General features: G+C 38.0%; 1 long non-coding RNA gene across 3 annotated transcripts in view; it reads right to left on the bottom strand.

Annotated features, from left to right (window-relative positions):
• The window catches only part of LOC115295923, a 38,656-nt gene extending 31,169 nt beyond the window's left edge, over positions 1-7,487 (bottom strand). Inside the window, exons 1-2 of one of the 3 annotated variants that reach the window (XR_003910628.1) lie at positions 7,175-7,487; positions 7,022-7,054 (exon numbers count right to left, since the gene is read on the bottom strand). This is a non-coding gene — a long non-coding RNA (uncharacterized LOC115295923). Of the gene's footprint in view, positions 1-7,021; positions 7,055-7,170 lie in introns of all 3 variants that reach the window. The other 2 variants (XR_003910629.1, XR_003910627.1) reach the window with 2 other exon arrangements.
• Positions 7,488-24,760: the final 17,273 nt, after the last annotated feature.

A 24,760-nucleotide genomic window follows, 5' to 3' on the forward strand; every position in this document is an offset into this window, starting at 1 on the left:
GAGCAGGGGAGAGACAGAGAGAGGGGGTGAGGGGACAGAGGATGCAAAGCAGGCTCTGTGCTGACAGGTGAGAGCCTGATTTAGGGCTCAAACTCACAAACCATGAGATCATGACTTGAGTTGATATCAAGAGTTGGATGCTCAACCGACTGAGCCACCCAGGTGCCCCTTAGACTTACAGTGTTAGCAGGGTTGCCTAGTATAGAAAATTACTATGACCTCTTCTTTTTATAATGCGACATTGATCACAATAAAACAAATATGGCAAACTGCAAAGAAATGATGAAACTAGTTTTAGGGTTATGGAAGCAGATAGTACTATTTTTGCTTTTTTTTTTCCAAAATAATAAAGTTTTAAAGACAAATTGCACATTTAAATTTTTTTTAAGTTGCATTTATATTTGAGAGAGAGAGAGAGAGAGAGAGAGAGAGAGAGAGAGAGAGAGAGAGACAGTGAATAACCAAGGGAGGGGCAAAGAGAAAGATGGAGGCAGAATCTGAAGAAGACTCCAGGCTCTGAGCTGTCAGCACAGAGCCCGATGCAGGGCTCAAACTTACGAATTGTGAAATCATGATCTGAGCCAAAGTCAGGCACTCAACAGACTGAGCCAACCAGGTGCCCCAACAAAACTCACTTTAAAAAAGAAGTTGGTAACAATGAGAATGTCTGACAATAGTGGTTTGGTTAAATCAATGTAGTCATGGTTAAATATGGGGAAATGTTCAAGAAATGTTGCTTTAAAAAGGAGAAACATTTTATCACTTTCATTGAACCAAAATTTCTGTATCTTCTCCATAGGAAACTGTTTATGTGGTTTCTTCCTCATCCTTTTCCCTTTCATTGTCAAACTGGAACAGCATAAAGAAATGTTTGCTCACTCTTTCTTCACCTTGATCATCTGGGGTCTCAGAATCATTTTCTTCCAAAAATAAAAGGTTAGCAACCATTTTTCTTCTCATTCTCTCCATCCACCTTCCTTCCTTATTGGAAACTTATTTCCCATTGGAAACTTATAATTAAAAGTGCCCAAATACTACATACAAGAGGAAAAGGGTAGAAGTAGAAATCTGGGCTGACCCTGACCACTGTTCAACACCAGTGATTCTTTCAGAGCTGAGTTGTGGCTCTATTATGCTATTTTACTTACAAAGTCAACTCTGTGAAAATGGTTGTTACAGACAAAGCTAAATAATGGAGACAATTTTGCGTCCTTGGGACGTTTACTGTTATGATTTTTTTTTAAGTTTGTATTTTATTTTGAGAGACATAGCAGAGAGTGAGTGTGTGAGGGGCAGAGAGAGAGGGAGACACAGAATCTGAGCAGGCTCCAGGCTCTGAGATGTCAGCACAGAGCCCCACGCAGGGCTCGAACCCATGGACTGTGAGATCATTACCTGAGCCAAAGTCAGATGCTTAACTGACTGAGTCACCCAAATGCCCCTGTTTACGGTTATGTTAAACAACAACACACGTCTATTCTGATCTTTCCCCTCCCATTCAAAAATCCCCACTGGTACATCACTATAGATTGAGGATACCAGCCCTAGCATACACCTAAAATATGGCATTGAATAGCAGGCAAGAAAACTAATATGGAAGGCAGTAAAGGTAGAGCTTCATGTTACCCAGCAGTGAGGTATTTGGGAGAGATATTGCCAGAGGGGACAGGCCAATGCCTTCACCTCGTAACTGGAGGGCAAATGTCGGAAAACTGGTGGTGAGTGCTACGCTGGGTCCAATCATCAAGGTGTTTCAAGAAACAGTCTCAGGAATGATTCATCCAGTGTGCAATAAGCAGATATAAAAGTGAATAGAAAAAGCCCAGAAATTCAGAGTCTTAAAGGATTGGGAAAACCAAATACTTCTAAATTCCAAGCATTAACAGATGGAACTAAAAGAGATTTTGCAGGCAAACATGAATAAAATGTTTCAATTTGGTAAAATGACTAAGGGCAAAGAACAAATGGAAGGTGTGGCCTCTACAGTTATTCCAGTGAATCCTAGGGATGAAACAAGGAGAGTAAGAGAGAGCAAGAGCCAGACTGAGATTAAGGAGAGGCAAGAAAGCAAATAAATTAAACAACTTTGAGACTTATTCTTAAAATATCTAATGCCATATGGAAATGACTGGAAGCATACAAGACAGTAACCTACTAAGTTTTTAATAGCTTTATAAAGATATAATTCACATACTACAAAAATTGCCAATTTAGTGTATATAATTCAGTGGCTTTTAGTATATTAAGAGTATTGTGCAATCATTACCTTAATCAATTTTGTACACTTGATTCAACACAGAAAATAACCTCATACCCATTGGACTTTCCCCAACCATCCCCTCACCAACCCTCTTGTAGGTAACCACAGATCTATTTAATGTCTCTGTAGATTTGCCTATTCTGGAAATTTCATATGCATGAAATCATACAGTATGTCTTTTGTGTCTGGCTTCATTCATGTAACATAATGTTTTCAAGATTCATCCCTGCTGCAAAATTCCTTATGGAGCATTCCTTTTTATGGCTGAATAACATTTCACTTTATGACTATCCCACATCATGTTTATACAGTCATCAGAAAGACATCTGAGTTTTTCCTACTTTTTTCTAATTGTGTATAATTATGCCATGAAGATTTATGTACAAGTTTTGGTGTGTATGTATATTTTCATTTTTTGTGTGTGTATTCCACTAGGAGTGGAATTTCTGGGTCATATGGTAACTCTGTATTTAACTTTAAATGATTGCTAGACTGGTTTCAAAAGTGGCTGCACTATTTTTGCATTCTCACCAGATATTCTCCAATGTCTCTGCATCTCCAGCAACACTTGCTACTTTTCTATCATTTTTAAATGTTTACTTATTTATTTGGAGGGAGAGGAAGGGCAGAGAGAGACAGAGAGAACCCCAAGCAAGCTCTGTGTTGGGAGCATGGGGCTCCATCTCATGAACCATGAGATCATGACCTGAACCAAAATCAAGAGTTGGTTACTTAAATAACTGAGCCACCAGCTGCTCAGTTATACAAATAACTATTTTATTTTATCTTATCTTATCTTATTTTATTTTATTTTATTTTATTTTAGAGAGAGAGGAGGGGAGCAAGCAGTAGAGGGGAAGAGAGAAATAGAGGGTGAAAATCCAAGCACGGAGCCCAGTGTGGGACTCAATTCCACAACCCTGGGATCATGACCTGAAACAAAATCAAGAGTTAGATGCTCAGCCAACTAAGCCACCTAGGTGTCTCACTCCATCTTTTTAAATTATAGTGTATGTGAAATAGTATCTCACTATGGTTTTGATTTGCATTTGCCTAATGACTATGTTGAGTATCTTTTCAGATACGCTTTATTGAAAATAAAAAGTCTATTCAAATCCTTAGAAGTGGGTTGTATTTTTATTGTTGAATTTTAAGAGTTCTTTGTATATTCTGGATACTAGATTCTTATCATATATGTGATTTACAAATATTTCTTCCATTCTAAGCTGTCTTTCACTTTCATGATGGTATCCTTTGAGGCACAAAAGTTTTTAACTTTGGTGGTTTAATTTATCTGTTTTTTCTTTTATTGCTAGTGCTTTGGGTATCATATCTAAGAAGCCAATTGCGGCCTATTATAATATTCCACTTGAAACACCTCTAGCAACTTTTGATAGTCATGGGAGACTGGGACTAACTAGCCCATATAGTTCTCCAATTGTGTTTTTTTTATTATTTTTAATGCTTTTTAATTTATTTTTGAGAGACAGAGAGAGACAGTGCGAGCAAGGGAGGGTCAGAGAGAGAGGGAGACACAGAATCTGAAACAGGCTCCAGGCTCTGAGCTAGCTGTCAGCACAGAGCCCGAAGCCGGCTCAAACCCACGAACCGTGAGATCTGACCTGAGCCGAAGCCGGACGCTTAACCGACTGAGCTACCCAGGCGCCCCCAACTGTGTTTTTAAAAATCAGAGATATAATACAATATAAAAATTATTCTGAAATGAATGAAGTACTGAGTTTGCATATGAAAACAGTACACTTTCATTCAGAAAACAAAATAGAGATTAGTTATAGAGATATATCCTGGTTGTTATTGATTTTCAGTTAAATTATAAAGATTATGGATGCTTTATCCTAATATCTAAGCAGAGAAAAGAAATTCACCTACAAAGGGGAAAATTCCTTTTAGGCTCAGAGTTTTCCAACAAATAAGTCCAGAAAATGATGGAAGAAAGTCTATGAAATTCTGTAGGAGAGAAATGTGACTATGAATATTCATGCAGTCAACTTGATATTCAAGTTTAAGAGCCATATCAAAGTTTTTTAAGTAGTCTCTATGTTACCAGTCACTTATGTTACCAGAAAAGTACCCATAAATGTATAAACTTACATGTATGATTATTTGTACATAATTCTTTGCTACTTATTGATTTCTGATTGTTCTCTATTTTCCCAGTGAGGACTGTAAATTCCTTGAAGGCAGGAATATTTCTTTCTTACTTTTCATAGAACTAGGCCATAGAACATTCTTCACACTGTGTTAATTGTCTGTTAAATATTTATATCCTTTAAAAAAAAATCCTACGACCTGAGATACTTCTGTACTCAGGCTTTTCTCAAACTTTAGTCCACTTCTGAATGACCTGGAGGACTTGGTAACACAGATTGCTGGGCACCAACCCCAGATTTCCTGATTCCACAGGTCTGGGGCGAGGCTGGCTAATTTGCATCTCCAAAAATTCCTAGGTGATTTAATGCTGCTGGTAGAGGGAGCACACTTGGAGAGCCACTGCTCTAATGCAGGAGTCCCCAACTTTGGGTGCATATTGAAATCTGAAATCACCTGGGGAGATCATACTCTGCCTGGGTCTCATAACCAGGCATAATCAGAGAGAGAGCTGAGCACTCAAACGATACTAATGTGCATCCACAGTTGAAAACTACTACTCCAGTGCCTTAAGCAGGTCTTCCCTTCTCCTGTAGCATCCTGTGTCTTCATTTGCATCAAGTTTTGAATATATATAGGTATCTTTACCTGAAAGGCAAGGACTCTGACAGTTTTATGTATTATTTTACTTCCCACCATCATTAATATTGATAACTAATAGGTGTTCCAAAATATTTTTAATGAAAGAAGGAATAAAAGAAGGAATTGGGACAGATTACAAAAATAAATTATAGTAATGCGTCTTAATGGGAATTCCCACCCATATCCTTCCATAAACCGCAGTTTTGTGGTAAGAATTTTACTCCCCTGGAAGTACATTCCTACTCCAAATTACCTTAATCCATGTCACCTAGTCTCATAGACATCTCAGAGCTTTGGTCCAGGATTTGGTAATGCCCCTTTATTAGTAAGTCCCACAGGAGGAGGTAGTTGGGAATGAGGGCCAGAGATCCTGTCCCATTGTCTATAAAGGACTTGAAGACCACATCAGCTTTTCCTCCTTAATTTCTTATTATTGCAAACAATGAATATGCCTATTTCTTGAATAACTAAACGCTTTTATGTAAAGTCTGGCAAATGGAACTCTCACTCCACTATTCACAGAAATTACTCTTGTCAAGTTCAGCAAGGGCCTCCCTGTTGTCAAATATAGTGGTTACTTTTCTGATTCATCTTACTCAATTTCTCAACAGTTTGGACACCAATTACCTCTAAAGATGCTTTCATCTCTTAGCTTAGGCCATATTCCACTCTCCATTTTCCTTCTACCTTCATGATTGCTGCTCAAAATTCCTTTGCTAGTTCTTCCTCTTGCCTCAACCTCCAGATATTGGAAGGTCCCTACATTCTTTTCTGGAGTTGCTCTTCATCCTCCTAGTCCTCACTGGTGAATTCTCCAGAACTCTTGAGGGGAAATTGTACAGGAAGGAGAGGAAGGGAAATAGGTAGTAAATTCTTCCCTTTATGTTATATGTATATATATGTATATGTTGTATGTATATATAACATACATTACATAATTCATAGATAACTTCTCTCTTTGTTGTAAAGATATCTTCTGTATTACCAACAATTTTACTCAAAATACATGGAAACAAGGAAGATTCTTCATTCAGAAACTCCCAGGATTTTATGATTCAATTGTAAATAGGACAACTCAATCACTTCTTGGAACTTCCATTTCATTTGGTCTGCTCTGTGGGAGGTCCTCCTCTTTGGTCTTACATGTACTGCTGATTAAAATTGTGACTGGGTTTAGGATCAAAGAACCCTGTCTCATTGCATTCCCACATTCTTCCTTCTTCTTTCAATGTCTTCCAAGATCTATTTTAAACTTTAAGTGTTGCATACTTTTCAAAGGCCCTTTGACCTGTTCCCATTAAATCAAAAGGGAGAAATAGGTCTCAGCCATTTACCTAACAGCCAATCAGTATAAGTCTGAGGTCTGAACAAGTTTCTCTGTACCCAATGTTCCTACCAGGAAAGTGGTTATTTTCAAATGCTTCCCTTCCAGTTGCTCTACTGCTAATCTGAATCCATGTTAATGGGTGATTTTGGAATTAAACTTTTTGAGGGTATGAGGGAAAGTGTGCAAAGGATGAAAGTCCCAGAGAACTTTTACAAACCTTAGGAGACTGATACAAGAAGTTTGCAATAAGCTGGAAAGAAGTGGAGAGAACTAATATGGCCCTGGATCTTTTCCAAATCCCACCCCAGTGTGCTTGGCAGCTCATATGATACCTTGACTTTTCCAAATATTGGAAGAAAAAGCAGCCAAGGTTTTATGCAAGAATGAAAAGGCCTGAAGCACTTCAATTTCCGGGTGGTTAAACAAAAGGGGACACACACCAAGAAAAGCCACTTTAAGTGTGTGCAGAAGAACTGGACAAAAGAGAATAGGCATTTAGTTAGGGAAAAAATCAAAATCTCATTATTTGGGTATAGAAGAATTGCTATATAGGTGTGTTTTCATAAATTCTTTCAGCTTTTCCCAGCAATGGAGAATGTAATGTTAACAGATTCTCAAAAATTTAACTAGAACTTGGACTTAGAATTTACAAAGGGTGAAAGTCCCAGGGCACTTTTACAAACCTTAGGAGATGGATGCAAGAAGTTGGCAATAAGCTAAAAAGAAGAAAAGAGAACAAGTATGGTGCTGTATCATTTCCAAGTGCTATTAATCATGAAACACAATTAACACACAAGTAAAGCTATTCTTATTACAAATATGGCACACTTACTTACTGGATGTTACAGTTGTTAATGCCAGAGGTATCCTGATTTCACAGTTAGTACATTTGAAACTGAGACATTAATTAATTGATTTCTTCACAGACACACACCTGGAGCACAGCTCACCCAACCAGGGCAAATCTTCTATTAGTAGTTACCATAAAACTTCCCATCCAAAAAGTACACAGAGTGGGAAGGCATGAAAAGGAGTTACAAATTGATTCCAGACTCCTCTTTCAGGCATTATGAAACAGTTACTGAACACTTTGAAAAATTTCTACCAGGGTGTGCCTCTTCTAATCATTGTTCCTTTTCCCTGGTCTCCTGAGTAACAAGCTGAAGGAATACTTAGCAACAGAGCACTTGGAATTCCTTGGATTTTACTTGTGTCATAGAAGATTATCTAAAGGAATGGTAATAAGCATAAAGAGGTATAACTTTAAGGCATTGCAGTGGCCAGCGTCCTCTTTCATGTTCTTAGATACCTGAAAATCTTTTACTTGAGGACATTTTATTAGGCTATTGGATATAAACACCCTTAGAAAATCTTAAATTGAACACTTTTAGTAATATCTGATGAATCGTGCTGAACAAAGAGAGGTACCAGAACACTGGAGACAAATGGGCAATTTTATATAAGAAAGAATAAGAAGGTGAATTTAGGGTTCTAACCTGGTATATTTGATTCAGATACCTGAAACGATATTAAAGAATAGTTAATTTATTGACAACTTGATTATACTTAAAAAAGAACTAAAGAATGCATCCAACCAAATGACCTTATTTAATTTTTGATGAAGTCACTATACATGTAGATCAGAAGAACATCAGCAGTGTGATTTCTGCAAAGTGTTTAGTGGAGAAGTGAGGGCTGAATAAAGTGTTAGTAGATGTGTTTGTATTTGATGTAAGACAGTGGTGTTGATACCAAAGACTGTTGACATATCAATTGATGTTACCCTGGAAGAAAGTCTCATAAAAACCAAGCTGGTAAAGATAACTAGTATGCTAGGTAAAAGAATCTGCATCCAAAATGATTTCCAAGCCTAAAATAAAGAGCAAAAAACAAATAGATAAAATGTATTAGAAAAAAAAGTCAAAAAATTTGTAAAATTATTACTTCAGATATTCACAATTACACTATACCAGGGTAGCTAACATCTAGTTTGAGTAATTTTTGAAAGAAAGGCCTAAGAATGAGTTATAATACCTTTAAAAAAAATAGAGCCAGGCTTAATCTTCATTCATAGAAGCATAGAATCCACACCAAGGCAGGTAATAGGACACACAGATGTTCCCCCAGGAATCTTCTGGCTCTCTTCACTCATGTGCCAGAACAGGCCACTGACCACCTGTACTGCAATCCCTTCCTCCCATATTCTTCGTCTTTGCTTTCCATGGTTTCCAATGGGTTTCTTTTTTCCCTCCCTGTTGATCTCCCAGATGCTAGTCAACAGAATAGGCATTGCTTACCTTTAACACAGTATTTCTCACATTTTGTCTGTTGAAAATATAACAGTCCTACTCATTTTGAAGACCTAGCTAAATCCTGCTTGAGTCTCCTTTCCTCACCAACAGACATAATCTTGCCGACCTCTGGGTGTTTATGGACTTAGTGGCACTTGTTCCCTATAGCTTTCAAAGGTCTTATCAGATAGTCTCTTGTATAAGTCTTATTTGTTACATTTCATGGCATCCTAAGCAATTTTGTAGACCACTGAGGATATAGACTACACTTTAAAATACAGTTTGCATTTGTAATATAAGCATGTTTGTGCCATGCACAAGAAAGGAAGAGAGGAAGGGAAAATCAGAGAAAGAGATGAAAGGTAGTAGTGATTAAAATGGGTGTGCTAGCCTAACCATTTAATTACTTGGGAGGAAGAGTTGCAATCTGTCATGTGAAATGTTACACTGAGTATGAACTGGTTAGCCAGTTATAAAGCTCTACATCAATGTGAAGTTAATATATGCATACCTTGGGATAATCAGGCTTTGTATTTGTAGACTAACTTTTCCCAGTCTACATGAATCAGTCCCTTAAAATAAAAACACCATTGCTGTCATGGCCCTACCAACCCCACATGTTAGCAGGTGTCTAAGATAACACACACAAGGAGAATATATTCACAACCTAGCATCTCAATACATAGTGCAGAAAAAGTAGGTGCAGAGAAGAATGTGTTTCTATGTCCAACGATAATGTATTAAAAGGTCAGGAGGATATATAAGCATTCTCCCCCTGAGGTTTATGTAGATAAAACTAGAGTAAAATGCAAGTATAAAATATATTACATTTCAACCCAATAAGGGCTGGTTAGAAAACTTTTAAGAGGTCCTGGCTGTGCAACTAAAACTTGTAAGCAAGTCTGCCTCAAGAGAAACAGTGCTATGCTTCCCCAAAATGGAAAGAACGTGGTTCAGGAAGAGGAATAACTGTGCCAGCAAGTTTTCTCATTAACCAACCTGTTTTGTCTTGGAAGTAATTTTTTCTAGAATTTTTAAATGCATTATTACTCTTTCTATTGATTTTCTCTGAGCCCTGCTTTTTGCTGAAATCTGAAATTTACCTATCTTGGTAATTTCCAAGAATGGAGTTAATGATCATGAACTCTATCATCATATCCCCACTAAGACTGATATTCCTGTAATAGGTTTATGTATACCAAGACAAATTTTTTTCTAAACAGGCTCTCAGATAAACATTTTAGCCCTGAACCATCATTACAGATAGCATAGTAGCTAGAGGCAGAGGCTCTGCCTCAAGTCCATTCATAGTGGAATGAAGAAGTAAATGTGCAAAGCTTCTCATATAATCCTTCAACTTGGACACAAATATATCAAAGGTTTAGAAAAAATCTTGATAAGCCATGAGAACAAAACTCAGCTTTGTTTATGACACCAACCAAAACGGAAGATCTGAAGGGTGCTTTCATTTCAAATTCAGGGTTATTTGACACAAGGCTGATGGTGAAATGTGCCAAAGAATTCAAAACCAAGATGGTTTCACTCAAACAGTAAAGGGCGTCAGCTTGTGAAAACTGCATCAGTTTAAAAAAATCTCATTTAACTTACTGCAAATCCAACCCATTAAGTTCCCCTGTAAAGTGAGTTTATAGAGCATATGGAACTTGCTGGCTTCTTGGGATATTGCAAAGACAGATTTGTTGATGGAGAATATTATGCATTTCCCCCTATTTCCTACTTCAAATGAATTATTCTCTCCTTTTAAAATATTTTTTGCAGAGAGTAAAGTTTGGATCAAGCCAAAACCTCAATCTTTATATTTTATTTTTGAACATATTTTAGGTAGACACTTAAAAACAAATGTTGAAATACTTGTTCTCTTTTAACTAATATATAACAAAGAATTTAAAATAAACTTTCCAAGATGCTTATCAATTACAGGGTGTAAAGAATTCTGCAAAAACATGAAAGATTTACTTCTAAACAGCATGTTATTTGCAATATCAGAAAACAAGATATATTCAGGGTGTTTTTCTTCAACCTCCATGCACTTTTCAGATGAAGTACCTCTAAGTTTAAGCAATGATTCTATTGTTAATCTGAAACAAAATTCCAATAAGTACCCCACAGAGTGTGCAAATATTTTGCAAACATGGGGGAAAGAGTATATTTATTGTACTTTTTTCAGACTAAGGATCAGACCTATTGCTTTAAATTTAGAGTTACTTTACCCAAAAAAGTGTCTGGAGGTTGAGATAAAGCATATTATGTTATTTGAAAATGTAACTAATAAACTATTTGAAATAAGTCTATTCTCTGTCACCAGACTTTTCAGACAGCTTGTATATTATTTTGGCTCAAATAGCAGAGCATTTTACATACATTAATGAATTACATATGGGTTGCAAAATTGCTGCCTAATAAAAGCTAAAGATATGAATGTACATATTGATCTACAGAAAGAGGCTAATTTGGACAAGGGACAGGGCATAGACTCTCATACAGAAAAAAAAAAACTTGAACAAAAGTAAGGATTGGTGTCCCCCTGGGAGAACGAGTTTCTAATGAGCACTTGATTACTCAAGTTCTCGGATGTCAACCCTCTATCACATAGGTATTGAAGTTTGGTGCCAGGTCTATGGTCAGTTATTATTTTTGTTTGTTTGTTTATTCCACACACACCTGAGTACATACCCTATGCCTAGCATCATAATCCCTGGGAAGATTTTTTTGTTGTTATGCACAAAAGTCTCAACAAAATGTAGCTCAAACTTACAGCACTGACACCCCTTCTCTGAGCACTCCAAGGGAGTGTGACTAGGGAGTAGAGTTCATAAGGTATATCCTATGGAAGAGGTTGGATTCTTCTGTGAAACATAGTTTCTGAGTCTTTGAAAAGAACCTTCTGGGAACCCCCTGCTGTTCTTTGGCTTGGGATTATCCTTGGGATGCAGGCAGGTGATACTATTTTGTTGTGTCTGGCTAAGAATTGAGCACTAAGCACAGCATCGCAAAGCTACAAAGCATAAATATACATCCAATTTTAATATCTGGCTATATTACATAAATCTGGACTATTTGATTTGATTATAAGTAAGCAATATACAATTTATTAATTGCCAGTTATCAGCTTAATCTGTGTAAGATGATTGCTACTGCAACTCCAAGACAGCCACTCAATTTATTTTCTCAACCAAATACCCTTCCTCTACCCTACATTTATACTGACATTCAAAGATAAGCATTCACATGTCAAGAAGTGTGCTAATTTAGAGTCATTTAAATTTCTCTTTGAATATTGTCCAAGGATGCCATTTCAAGTTCTTTCTCTTGTTCAAGTCAGATCTAACCCAGACCCTCCATTAACATTCTCTCCACTTCATCAGGCTGTTACTCCTTCCAATATTATAAGAACTCTTGTCACCATAATATTAGTTTGTAAATATGAAAGCTGAGATCTAAAAGAAGTAACAATCTAAGAGTTAGGCATCAGAACCATGAAAAAGCTCAATACAATAAAGAACACTAATGATAGAATCATGACAATTGTGCAACACATGCAGTCCCCCTGTGTCCCACCAAAATTTACGCTCAATATTACTGCCAGATTAATTTCCCTAATCTTCTAGTTAGAATGTAGGTTAGCCTTGCTGACAAAGACCCAAATAATGGTATGTGCCTCTACTCCATAAAGTGTCTATGGACTCAGGTTGATATTCTGCTCTCCCAAAAGTGTTGTCTTTATCCACGTGACCTTCTCCATCAAGCTCACATTCAAGGCACTACAAAAAAAAAAAAAAAAGAAGTGAAAGGAGAGAGCATGCTTAGTAAGGGCAAAGCATGGGCATTGTTTACATTATTTCTATTCACATCCTCCCCTGTCTGAGCTTAGTCACATGGCCACACTCACCCAATAGAAAGTCTAGAACTAAAGTCTGTATTTTGTTCAGCTTTTAAAAGCTAAACCTTCTATTGCAATGCGAAATGAAAGAATAGACATTGGAGGACAAGTAGGAGACTGTCATACCAGAATACTTCTTATGTTTGCCCTCAAAATGTCACACTGAGTATCTACAGTCCTATAAATATGGTCGATTATGGACTATGCAGATGGCATTACAGGGTATTCCTGGCAGACATTTCTCAAATTTTCATTAGCAGCTCAAGCTTTCAGAAGCACCTAAAATTACTCACTCTACCACCCTGGCTCACTGTGCCCCCTCCTATCTTTCAGAGCCTGGATCAATTCCCAAACCCTTTCATAAATTTCTCCCTTCCTGCTACACCCACAGTACTCTCTTTCTCCTCTGAGCTTCTTATACACTTATTGCCAGACCATTCTTTACCCACTTGATTATTATAGCAGATGCTGTGGATGCCTTGTCCTGGTACTCACTAGTACCTGCTGAAGCCATCTTACTGCAAGAAACTGCAACTCTCCAGCTGAAGGCTTTCTCCTGACTACACAAAGAAAACCAGAGTGCTGGGGAGTAAATGCTCTTAGGAGCTGTCCTAGCTAATGATGTCTAGGTGTTACAAAAACTACCTGTCTCCCTTACTTTTAGGTAAAGTAACATAAGGTTGTGTTCTATACCATTTCCCAGCAGAATTACTAGTTGCCTACAGTGGTGGCAAGATTTAGTTGTCTTCCTTGCCTTCCCTGTCTCATTTTTTCCACTTTCCTACACATACTTTCCAGAATTACTCCTAAATAAACTAGTAGTCCTCAAATCCTTGTCTCAGTGTCTTCTTCTAGGGATTCTAAACTGACATAATTATGCCCTATCTTTCCCACACTTCCTGGAGTTCTGGACAATTCAAGTGCCTCCATTTCATTATCATTATTTTATATCCCCTGAACCTGGCATACAGTAGGTGCTTAACAGATATCGGGGGTTGCCAGAATTTACTGTATCTATTTGTTTCTTGTCTATTCCAAAGCCAGTGTAGCAATTTGTTAGTTCAACATCCAAGTTGCTAAGGAGTAGTACTTAGCAGGTAACAGCCTGTCACTGACCACGCAGTAATTAAACACAGAAGTATTTTCCCTTGTGCTTTACAAAGTGTAAAGCTGTTTGTTTTGGCTTTATCACCAGCATTTATTAAGCAGTGGAAAAGTGAAGATATACACTGGATACATTTTTACTAACATTTGTTTACTTTCTGTTAAACAAACATACTAATTTACTGTTATAAAATTTACAGTTTACATGAAGATCCATTGTCCACTCTTCTCCCAAATTTTAGCAATTCAAAATGTGTAGCAAATGGTTCCATTTATAGAACAATGCCAGTGACTATTTACAGCAGCCATGATACTCCTACAGTGTAGTTCTTTCTCTTCATTCTTCCTTCCTGCCCTACATGCCTGGCATTCTGCATTTCCCTTCCATAGAGAAAAGCTTACAGAAAAAATAACTATTTCCATGAGGCACAACCATGCATAAGCTGTATACTGTTTGGACTGGCATCTATCCTCTTTGTTATATCTCCAGGTCATTTATAAATTTTTTGCAGTTGTGTATAAGCATGTATGTGGAAATTTTTCAAAGATTTTGACTTTTTTAAAATTGAAAAGAAACTGCCAAATCGATCTCCCTCTTGCTCTTTAAACCCATATATGTTTAAAAGGGTATTCAATACTTCTGTTTTCGAACTGGCTATCCATAGACCATTAAAGTGTTGTCTTTTAAAAGCTATTTACTATTCAGGAGCTTTGAGGGGCATTTAAAACGCCTTTTTAAATCCTTTACTCCGAAAAAATTAAGTTGCATTTTGCTAAAAGCAAACACACTCTGACCAGAGTGAGAAATGACTGGATTGTATGGGAAGCCAATCATTCTACCCCACAGTTCATATATATGAATCCATAAGAGTAAAAATGTGATACAGTCAAATGCTCTATCCCTGATCTATACCCGCCAAAAAATAAAAAATCTGATAAAAGTAATTAGAGATAGAAAGCAATAAAATGAAAATTAGAAACCTAAATACAAGAAAAAAACTTGTTTTTCTTCTGGGTCTGAAACTATAGATGGTTGGAGAAGACATGTGTTCCTCAAAATCTAGAGAGCTCTCGGGTTTGGGGTGTGCTACTGTACCTCTCCAAGCTACTTTGATTAGACTAGTTAGCAAATGAGTCATACAACATGCAGCTACCAATTACTATATCAATTTTCTCAAAATCCCATTTCCTTTTTTTTTTAATGTTTATTTAGTTGAGACAGTGTGTGTGAGCTTGAGCAAGGGAGGTACAGAGATAGAGGGGAAGGAGGATCCAAGGCGGGCTCCACGTTGACAGCAAAGAGCCTGATGCAGAGCAAGAATTCATGGACTGTGAGATCACGACCTGTGCTAATGTCGAATGCTCAACCAACTGAGCATTCATTTCATTTTTTAGAAATTGTTTCTCTTTTTTTAGTGTTTTTTTTTAAATTATTTTTGAGACAAAGAAAGACTGAGCATGAGCGGGGAAAGGGCAGAGAGAGAGGGAGACACAGAATCGGAAGCAGGCTCCAGGCTCTGAGCTGTCAGCATAGAGCCCAATGCAGGGCTTGAATGCATGGACCGTAAGATCATGAACTGAGCTGAAGACAGACTCTTAGACAACTGAGCCACCAAGGCGCCCTTAGAAATTGTTTCTTTTTTATAATTAAATAAATTAATTTAAATACAGTTGATATATAATATTATATTAGTTTTGGTATACAACATAGTGGTTCAACAATTATATACATTACTAAATGCTCATAATGGTAAGGGTACTCATTTCGCTTTTAATTGTCACTGCAGTGACTGAAGAAGAGGCTATATATATGAGAAAATATGCCTTCCAGGCTAGAAAAAGTAATTTGAGCTTGCCTTTTCTTTCTTAGTGCTTCCTATCCTTTTGCCTAGATGTGAATGTAAAATGCATAACCATTCTGAATTAGTTTCCTAGGGCTACTAAAACAAACTACCACAAACTAGGTAACTTAAAATAATGACAATTTATGTCCACATAATTCTGGAAGCTAAAAGTCTGAAACCATGATGTCAACAGGGCTATGATCCCTCTGAAGACTCTAGGGAAGAATCCTTCCTTGCCTCTTCTGGCTTCTGGTACTTGCCAGCAATCCTTGTTATTTCTTGGCTTGAAGATAAATCACTCCAATCTCTGCCTCTGTGGTCATATGGCTATCTTCTCTCTGTGTGTCTCTGACACCAGTCATTTTGAATTTACAGTCCACTCTATTCAAGTATGAACACAACTAATGACGTCAGCAAACACCTTATTTCCAAATAAGGTCACATTCTGAGATTCCAGGCGGACGTGAATTTTGGGGGGACACTATTCAAATCTGTAGAGTCCACCTGCTAGCCTCCAAAAATGTATGTTCATCCCATGTGCAAAATACAATCACCCCATCTCTTCCCCAAAAGTCTCAACTCATTCCAACTCTAAGTCCAAAATCTCAAATAAATGAGGTGTCTGGGAGGATCAGTCAGTTAAGCACCCGACTTTGATTCAGGTCATGATCTCACAGTTCATGGGTTCAAGCCCCGCATCAGGCTCTGTGCTTACAGCTCAGAGCCTGTAGCCTGTTTCCGATTGTCTCTTCCTCTCTCTCTGCCCCTTCCCTACTTTGCAGTCTGCCTCTTTTTCTCAAAAATGAATAAACATTAAAAATAAACACATCAAAATCTCAAATAAATATTGTCAACTTAAAATGTACCAAATCTCATAATCTAACTCATCTAAATCAGTTATGGGTAAGAACCTGGATGTGAACCATCATGGGATGGCTCTATCTGTGGGCCTGTGATACAGAAAACAAACTAACTGCCTCTAAAATGTAATGGTGGCCCCACCAATAGTGTACAAAATTTCCTCTTCCTCCATATCCTTGCCAAAATGTGTTTATTCTTATCTTTTTTATTCTAGCCAGTCTTCCAGGTGCAAAGTGGTATCTCATTGTGGTTCTGAATTGCATTTCCTTTATAGTAAGTGATTTTGAGTATCTTCTCATGTGTCAGTTGGCCATCTCTATGTCTTTGGAAAAATGTTTAATTAGGTCTTCTGCCAGATTGCTTCTTTGGTGTTGAGTTTTGTAAATTCTTTATATATTAGGGCACCCGGGTGGCTCAGTCAGTTAAGCCTCTGACTTCAGCTCAGCCATGAACTCATGGTTCGTGAGTTTGAGCCCCACATCAGGCTCTGTGCTGACAGCTGAAAGCCTGGAACCCTGTTTCAGATTCTGTGTCTGCCTCTCTCTCTGTTCCTTCCCCTCTTGCACTCTGTCTCTTGCTCCATCTCAAAAATAAATAAACTCATAAAAAAGTTTTTTATGTATTTTGGATATTAACCCCTTATCAAATATATTATATACAAATCACTTCTCCCACCAGTAGTTTGCCTTTTTGTATTGTTGATGATCTCCCTTGCTGTGCAAAACTTTTTGTTTTGATTCAGTCCCAATAGTTTATTTTTGCTTTTGTTCCCTTGCCTTAGTAGACATATCTCAAAAAATGTTGTTATGGCCTAGCTCAGAGAATTACTGCCTCTGTTTCCTAGGATTTTATGGTTTCAGGTCTCACATTCAGGTCTTACATCTATTTTGAGTTTATTTTTGTGTATGGTATAAAGAAGTGGACTTGGAAACTATTGAGCTAAGTAAAATGAGTCATACTAAAAACAACATATACTATATTATTTCCTTCATATGTGGAATCTAAAAAAAATATATATATGAATAAACAAACAAAAGTGGAATCACACCTATAAAAATAGAGAAGAAAGTGATTTTGTGGGAGGTTAGCCAAAATAGGTGTAGGGGAATGGAGGATACAGGCTTCCAGTTAAGGATTAAATAAGTCAGGGGAATAAAAGGCACAACATAAGTCAATGATATTGTAATAATGTATGGTGACAGATGGTAGCTACGTTTGTGGTGAACATAGCATGGCTTTTTGAATTGCTATGTTGTACACCTGAAATTAATGTAACTTTGTGTGTTAACTATACTCAAATTTATAAATAAATAAATAAATAAAGTGGTGTGACAGGCATAGATAGGTATTCTCTTTCTAAAATAAGGAAAATGGAAGGAATAAAAAGGTCACTTGTGCCAAATAAGTTCAAAACCCAACAGGGCAGATTCTGTTAGGCTTCAAGTTTGGTGGAGGCCTTGAAGGGAATAATCCTCTGTGTTGCCATACTCTATTCTTCAGGGTTATTCGGGCCCCAGGTAAAGTCCAGTCAGCTTTGCTATTAGGGCAGTTCATTTCCTGTTTGTAAAATACCAGAAGCCTGCCAACTATCCTTCATTTTATCTTGTCTCTGTCCCCTGCAGTCCAAGATGACAGTGTGTCTGCTGGTATAGCTTTCTCAAAAACCTTATTGGTATTCTATGGGTACCACAGATATCCATGCCATTAGATACAAGGGTCTATCACAAATGTTTCCTGGATCACTCCATCCTTTTTTTTTTAAGATATGCATAATTTTTCTTATGTTTTTTTATTTATTTTTGAGAGACAGAGACAGCGCGAGCAAGGGAAGGCCAGAGAGAGAAGGAAACACTGAATCTGAAGCAGGCTCCAGGCTCTGAGCCGTCAGCACAGGGCCCGATGCGGGGCTGGAACCTACGAACTGTGAGATCATGCCCTGAGCTAAAGCCAGATGCTTAACTGACTGAGCCACGCAGGCACCCCTGGATCACTCCATCCTTATTTCTACTTTCTGTTGAAATGTTTAGGTGGTTCCATAAGGAAGATACCTAATCTCTTCATAAAGGTTGTCCAGACTCACCCATGCCCCTTTCTCCAGAGCACATCTTTGGCATGTATGAACGGGCTGAGAATTTTTCAAATCATCAAATTCTGATTCCTTTTTGTTTACAGTTCCTTCCTCAGTTTGTCTCTTTCCTCCTATATTTTACTATAAACATCAGCAAGAAACCAGGCCACACATTCCACACTTTGTTTGGAAATCTCCTCAGCTAAATATCCAGGTTCATCACTTTGTATGTTCTACATTTCACTCAATGGTAAAATATAATTCGGCCAAATTTTCTGCCATTTTACAACAAGGCTTTCGGTGTCCAACATTCTCCCACTGTCTTCTAAGGTTTCACCAGAAGCACCTTTAATGTTAACTTCCCTGGAAAAATGCAGATCATATATTTTTTAAGACAATGGAAATGTTCTCTGCCATAGTTTTCATTTCCTTCTGAGACCTTACCAGAATAGCCTTTAACATCTGTATTTTTACCAACACTATTTTCAAGGCAACCTAGGCTTTTTCTAAGATGTGCTCCCAAATTCTTCCAACCTCTACCTACTGTCCAATGCCAAAGCCACTTTCACACTGATGTTTGTATCAGTCAGTGTACTCTAGAGAAACAATCAATTAAAAAGACAGGAGATACCTCTTTCGGATAGGTAGATATAGATTTGAAGGAGTTATCTTACATAATTATGGGCGATGAAAAGCCCAAAATGTGTAGAGCTGGAAGGATGCTATCATTTGATGAATAAATTCTCTATAAAACCTGTTTTGTTCTTAAGGCCTTCAATTAATTCAGTGAGGCCCACCTACACTATCCAGGGCCATGTCTCCTTTACTTTTTAAAGTCAACTGACTGTAGTTGTTAAACACATCTACAAAATGTCTTCATGGAAACACCTATAATATTGATTAAATAACTGAGTTCTATAGCCTAGCCAAGTTGAAACATAAAAGTAACTTTCACACAATCCCAGTCTTATGAAACAAGAATTAAAATAATCTGCATAGGGAGGAGCAAAGATGGCGGAGAGGAAGGGAGCTCTGTAAACTTTATCCACCCCATCTATCAAACTGAGAAGGACATTACTGTCATCTGCAAGAGCGGAAGGAGAAAATACAGACTACAGAAAGAAGACAATCTCAAAGATGCCTGAGAGAGTGAGTGCGAACTGGGGAGACTGGAAAACAGGCCAGCTCGAGAGGTGCAGGGGAGGTGGGAGCCCCAGCCCAACACAGGGAAAACGCACAGAGGCCTTGAGAGACAAAGGGAAGAGAAAGAGAAAACTAAACATGCTTATAGTACTCTCTCTAGAGAAGAGATAAAGAGAGTTTAACCCCATATGGTGAGAAAAACTCTGACTCCATATATAACCACTGGGCAGTGCGAAACCCAAACCCGGGTGGCACAAGGGAAAAACCAGCCCCCACCCCTGTGAGATCTCAGCAGGGAATAGGCAGTGGGTGGCAGCACTGCCATGGCCCCAGGGGGCGTGCACTTCGGCCTTAGCAGTGGGAGTGGGACACGCACCTCATTCCCACAGCGCATCTCGCCTCCAGCATTGGCCACAGGAATCCCAAAACCAAGGTGCCAACAGGGAAAAAATAGCTGCCACACATATATGATCCTGGCAGGGAGTTGGCAGCAGCAGAGGCAGGGGCACACACTTCTGCTGCAGCTTTGGGAGTGCACACATCATTTCCAACAGTGCCCTGCACTTCAGGCAGTGGCAGCGTGAATCTGAATCCCTGCCAGCACCAAGAGAAAATTCTCCCTTCCCCTATGAGATTCCAGCTAAGAAGCCAGCCACCAAAGGAAATACATCTCATCTGTGGTAGCATAAAAGTGCATGGACTAGGATTTTGAAAGGAGACAGGCATGGAAAATACAGCTTGGCTCAGCAGCAGCACAAGGAGATCTGACTCCATAGAGTGGCCTGCAGCGCTTAGTTCCAGTGGAGCTTGCAGCACCTCCATTCATCCTCTGCAAACACCAAGGCAAGGCCTCCAAGAGCACCCCCCAAGACTTATGCACACCAAACCATGCCTATCAGAGAGAGGGAGCTGCTGCTTCTTTTTTGTTGTACTTATTTTTTATTGTTATTACCTTTTTTACTTTAAAAAAAAATTTACTAATTTTTACTCCTTATTTTCCTTTTTCCATTCTCCCGATTTTTTTCCCTCATGCCATACAGATATTTTCTCCCTTACCTCATCCTTATCTCTCCCCTCGACTAGTTATACACTTTTAGACTGTCCAATGTCCTTTGTTATCTCTGCCTCCTTTATTTTTCTCTTTTTCTTGTCTTATTTCCTTCTCTTTCCTCTCCATTTTCTTTTCTTCCTTTCCCCCCTTTAATTTGTTTGTTTGATTTGTCTGTGCCTTTGCATGCTTCTGTTCCCTGTGTGTTTGTCTGTCTGTTTACCTTTTCAAGGTAACAAGCCAAAGTACACATGACGGTGAGTCCCAAATATAGCTGAGTAGGGAAATTAATCAAAGGCACAACAAGAGAAACTGAGAGACACCATTAAAGAACATTTCCTGAAACGACAGGCCCTAGACAGTCAATAAGCCTCCTTTAACATAGCAATACTAACAGGTGCAAAATACATAACGAGGTTTTTAAAACTGATAGACAGAAAACTAGCCAAAATGACAAAACAAAAGAACTCTCCCCTGGAAAATCTCCAGGAAGAAGTCACAGCCATAGAAGTGCTAAAAAAAGATCTAACCAACATAACCGAACAAGAATTAAAAAATTGTCACAAAATTAATCACTGGGGTTGAAAAAATCATCAGAGAAGCAACTGACAATAACTAGGAACTTTGAAAATAGGTATGACGAGTTAAAAAAGGCTAAAATTAGGTGAATAATAAAATGGGGGCGGCCACATCAAGGATTGAAGAGGAAGAAAGAAGAATAAGTGAATTAGAAGACATAGTTATAGCAAAAAAAGAAGCCAAAAGAGAGAGAGAGAGAGAGAGAGAGAGAGAAGTTGATCCAGGAGCAGGAAAATAGAATTCAAGACCTGAGTGATACACTCAAATGGAAGAACAGCCATATCATAGGACTTCCTGAAGAGGAAGACAGAGAGAAAGGTCCTGAAAGGATACTAGACCAAATAATTACTGAGAATTTCCCAAATCTGGAGAAAGAAATAGATATTGAAATTCAAGAGGCACAAAGAACCCCCTTAACGTCATTTAAATCAACCTTCGGCATGACATATCATAGTGAAACTGGAAAATATAAAGATAAAGAGAGAATTCTGAAAGCAGCTAGGGAGAAAAGGGCTTTCACTTACAAACGGAAACCTATCAGAGTGGTTACAGACTTATCTAATGAAACTTGGCAGGCCAGGAAAGAATGGCAGCAAATCTTCCATATGATGAACAGAAAAAACATGCAGCCAAGAATCCTTGATCCAGCAAGCCTGTCATTCAAAACAGAAGGAGAGATAAAGGTATTCCCAAATAAACAAAAATTTAGAGAACTCATAACCACCAAAACCATACCCAAAAAGAATCCTAACAGGGACTCTATGAGGGAAATGTTGCAATGATTACAAAGTGCCAGAGAAACAACTATAAAAATGAATTCTGGGGAGAACACAATGAATCTAAACCAGCATTTTTCAAAAATAACCCTGAATGTATAATGGACTGAATGCTCCAACCAAAGGACACAGGGTAGCAGAATGGATAACAAAACAAAATCCATCTATTTTATGTCTACAAGAGACTCATTTTAGATCTGAAGATAACTTCAGGTTGAAAGTAAAGGGATGGAGAAATATCTATCATGTGATTGAAAGCCAAAAGAAAGCCAGAGTAGCCATACTTATATCAGACAAACTGGACTTTACAGTAAAGGCAGTAATAAGAGATGAAGAAGGACATTCTATAATAATTACAGGGTCTCTCCATCGGGAAGAGCTAACAATTATAAATATCTATGCTTCAAATTTGGAAGCACCCAAATACATAAAACAATTAATCACAGACAGAAACAATCTTACTGATAAGAATGTGCTAATTGCAGGGGACTTTCATACTACACTGACAGCAATGGATAGATCAACAGACAGAAAATCACTAAAGAAACAATTGACCAGAACGACATATTGGAACAGATGAAATGGATAGGTATATGTGGAACGCTGCATCGTGAAGTTAAAATTCACCTTCTTTTCGAGTGCACATGGCACATTCTCCAAGATAGATTACACACTGGGGGATAAAGCAGCCCTCCATAAGTTTAAATGAGTGGAGATCATACCATGCACACTTTCAGATCACAATGCTATGAAACTTGAAATTAACCACAGGAAGAAGTCTGGAAAACCTCCAAAAATGTGGAGGTTAAAAACCAACCTACTAAAGGATGATTGGGCTAATCAGGCAATTAGAGAAGAAATTTAAAAATATATGGAAACAAATGAAAACCAAAATACAACAATCCAAATGCTCTGGGAAGCAGCAAAGGCAGTCCTCAGAGGAAAATATATTGCAATCCAGGCCAATTTCAAGAAACTAGAAAAAGCACAAATTCAAAAACTAACAGAGCACCTACTGGAACTAGAATGGAAGCAGGAGCACCCCAAACCCAGCAGAAGAAAAGAAATAATAAAGATCAGGGCAGAAATAAACAATATAGACTCCAAAAGAACAGGCGAGCAGATCAATGAAACCAAGAGTTGGTTCTTTGAAAAAATAAACAAAATTGATAAACCTCTAGCCAGTCTCCTTAGGAAGAAAAGAGAGAGCACCCAGATAGACAAAATCATGAATGAAAATGGATCTATTGTGGGGAACCAGCCCACACACCCCAGTCGAAAGGTCCCTGAGTAGGGGGTTGGTGTCAGTGCAATATCTATAGGAAAGAAGACAGACAGGACAGACAAGACAGACAACATGAATGGTAGTAATACCACACCTTTACTGAGATAGTCACTGTCATATATCATGGGTGGTTACATTTTTTCTCCAATGATTACATAATTCAAGGACCTTGAAGTAAAGACATGCTCCGGAAAAGGTCATTTTTATCAGGACAGTAGTAAATAACAGGAACAGTCAAGTCATTACAAGAGAGGAATTCCCTAATAATAGTCTGGTTTTAAGCATAAGATAAGCCTGAAGAATTCTATGAGATTTACATTCCCTAAGGCACTTTATCAGTGATTCAAGGGTAAGATGTTCATCCATTAACAAGCAAATCTTTGGCAGAGGATTGTGTTTACTCCCAACAGCAGACAAAGAGGTAGAAAACAAAGTAAGGGAAGGTCATTGACTGGCCCAAGGTGATACAAAGCCCAAAAGTATATGCCTCTTTGCAAAGCAATGAGAAAAACATAGGAAAAACAGAAGCCACATGTGCGGGCCAGGAGGCCAAATATTGTTTGAAGGTTTTTTGTTTGTTTGTTTGCTTGTTTTTTCCTATTGGGCCCCAACAATCTATTACACCCAATACCTAAGAAATACAAGCAATCATCAGAGATTACTATGAAAAATTATATGCCAACAAACTGGACAACCTAGAAGAAAAGGAAAAATTCCTAAATGCACATACACTACCAAAATTCAAATGGGAAGAGATAGAAAGCATGAATAGACCAATAACCAGTGAAGAAATAGAACTGATTATCATAAATCTCCCAATGAATAAGAGCCTAGGGCCAGATGGGTTCCCAGGGGAATTCTACCAGACATTTAAAGCAGAGCTAATACCCATTCTTCTCAAACTATTCCAAAACATAGCAATAGAAGGAAAACTTCCAAACTCATTCTACGAAGCCAGCATTGCCTTGATACCCAAACCAGACAGAGACGCAGCAAAAAAAAAGAACTACAGACCAATATCCTTAATGAATACAGTTACAAAAATACTCAATGAGGTACTGGAAAATCAAATTCAACAGCATAGAAAAAAATTACCCATCAATATCAAGTGGGATTCATTTCTGGGTTACAGGGCAGGTTCATTAATCCCAAATCCATCAATGTGATCTATCACATTAACAAAAGAAAGGATAAAAACCATATGATCCTGTCGATAGATGCAAAAAAGCATTTGACAAAAAACAGAACTCTTGCTTAATAAAAACCCTTGAGAAAGTCAGAATAGAAGGAACTTACCTAAACATTATAAAAGCAGTTTACGAAAAACCCACAGCTAATATCATCCTCAATGGGGAAAAAATTAGAGCTTTCCCCCTGAGATCAGGAACACGACAGGGGTGTCCACTCTCACCACTGATGTTTAACATAGTATTGGAAGTTCTAGCATCAGCAGTCAGACAACAAAAGGAAATGAAAGGCATCTGAATTGGCAAAGAAGTCAAACTTTCACTTTTCGCAGATG

Source organism: Suricata suricatta, chromosome 7, assembly GCF_006229205.1.
Source record: "Suricata suricatta isolate VVHF042 chromosome 7, meerkat_22Aug2017_6uvM2_HiC, whole genome shotgun sequence".
Taxonomy (NCBI): Eukaryota; Metazoa; Chordata; class Mammalia; order Carnivora; family Herpestidae; genus Suricata; species Suricata suricatta.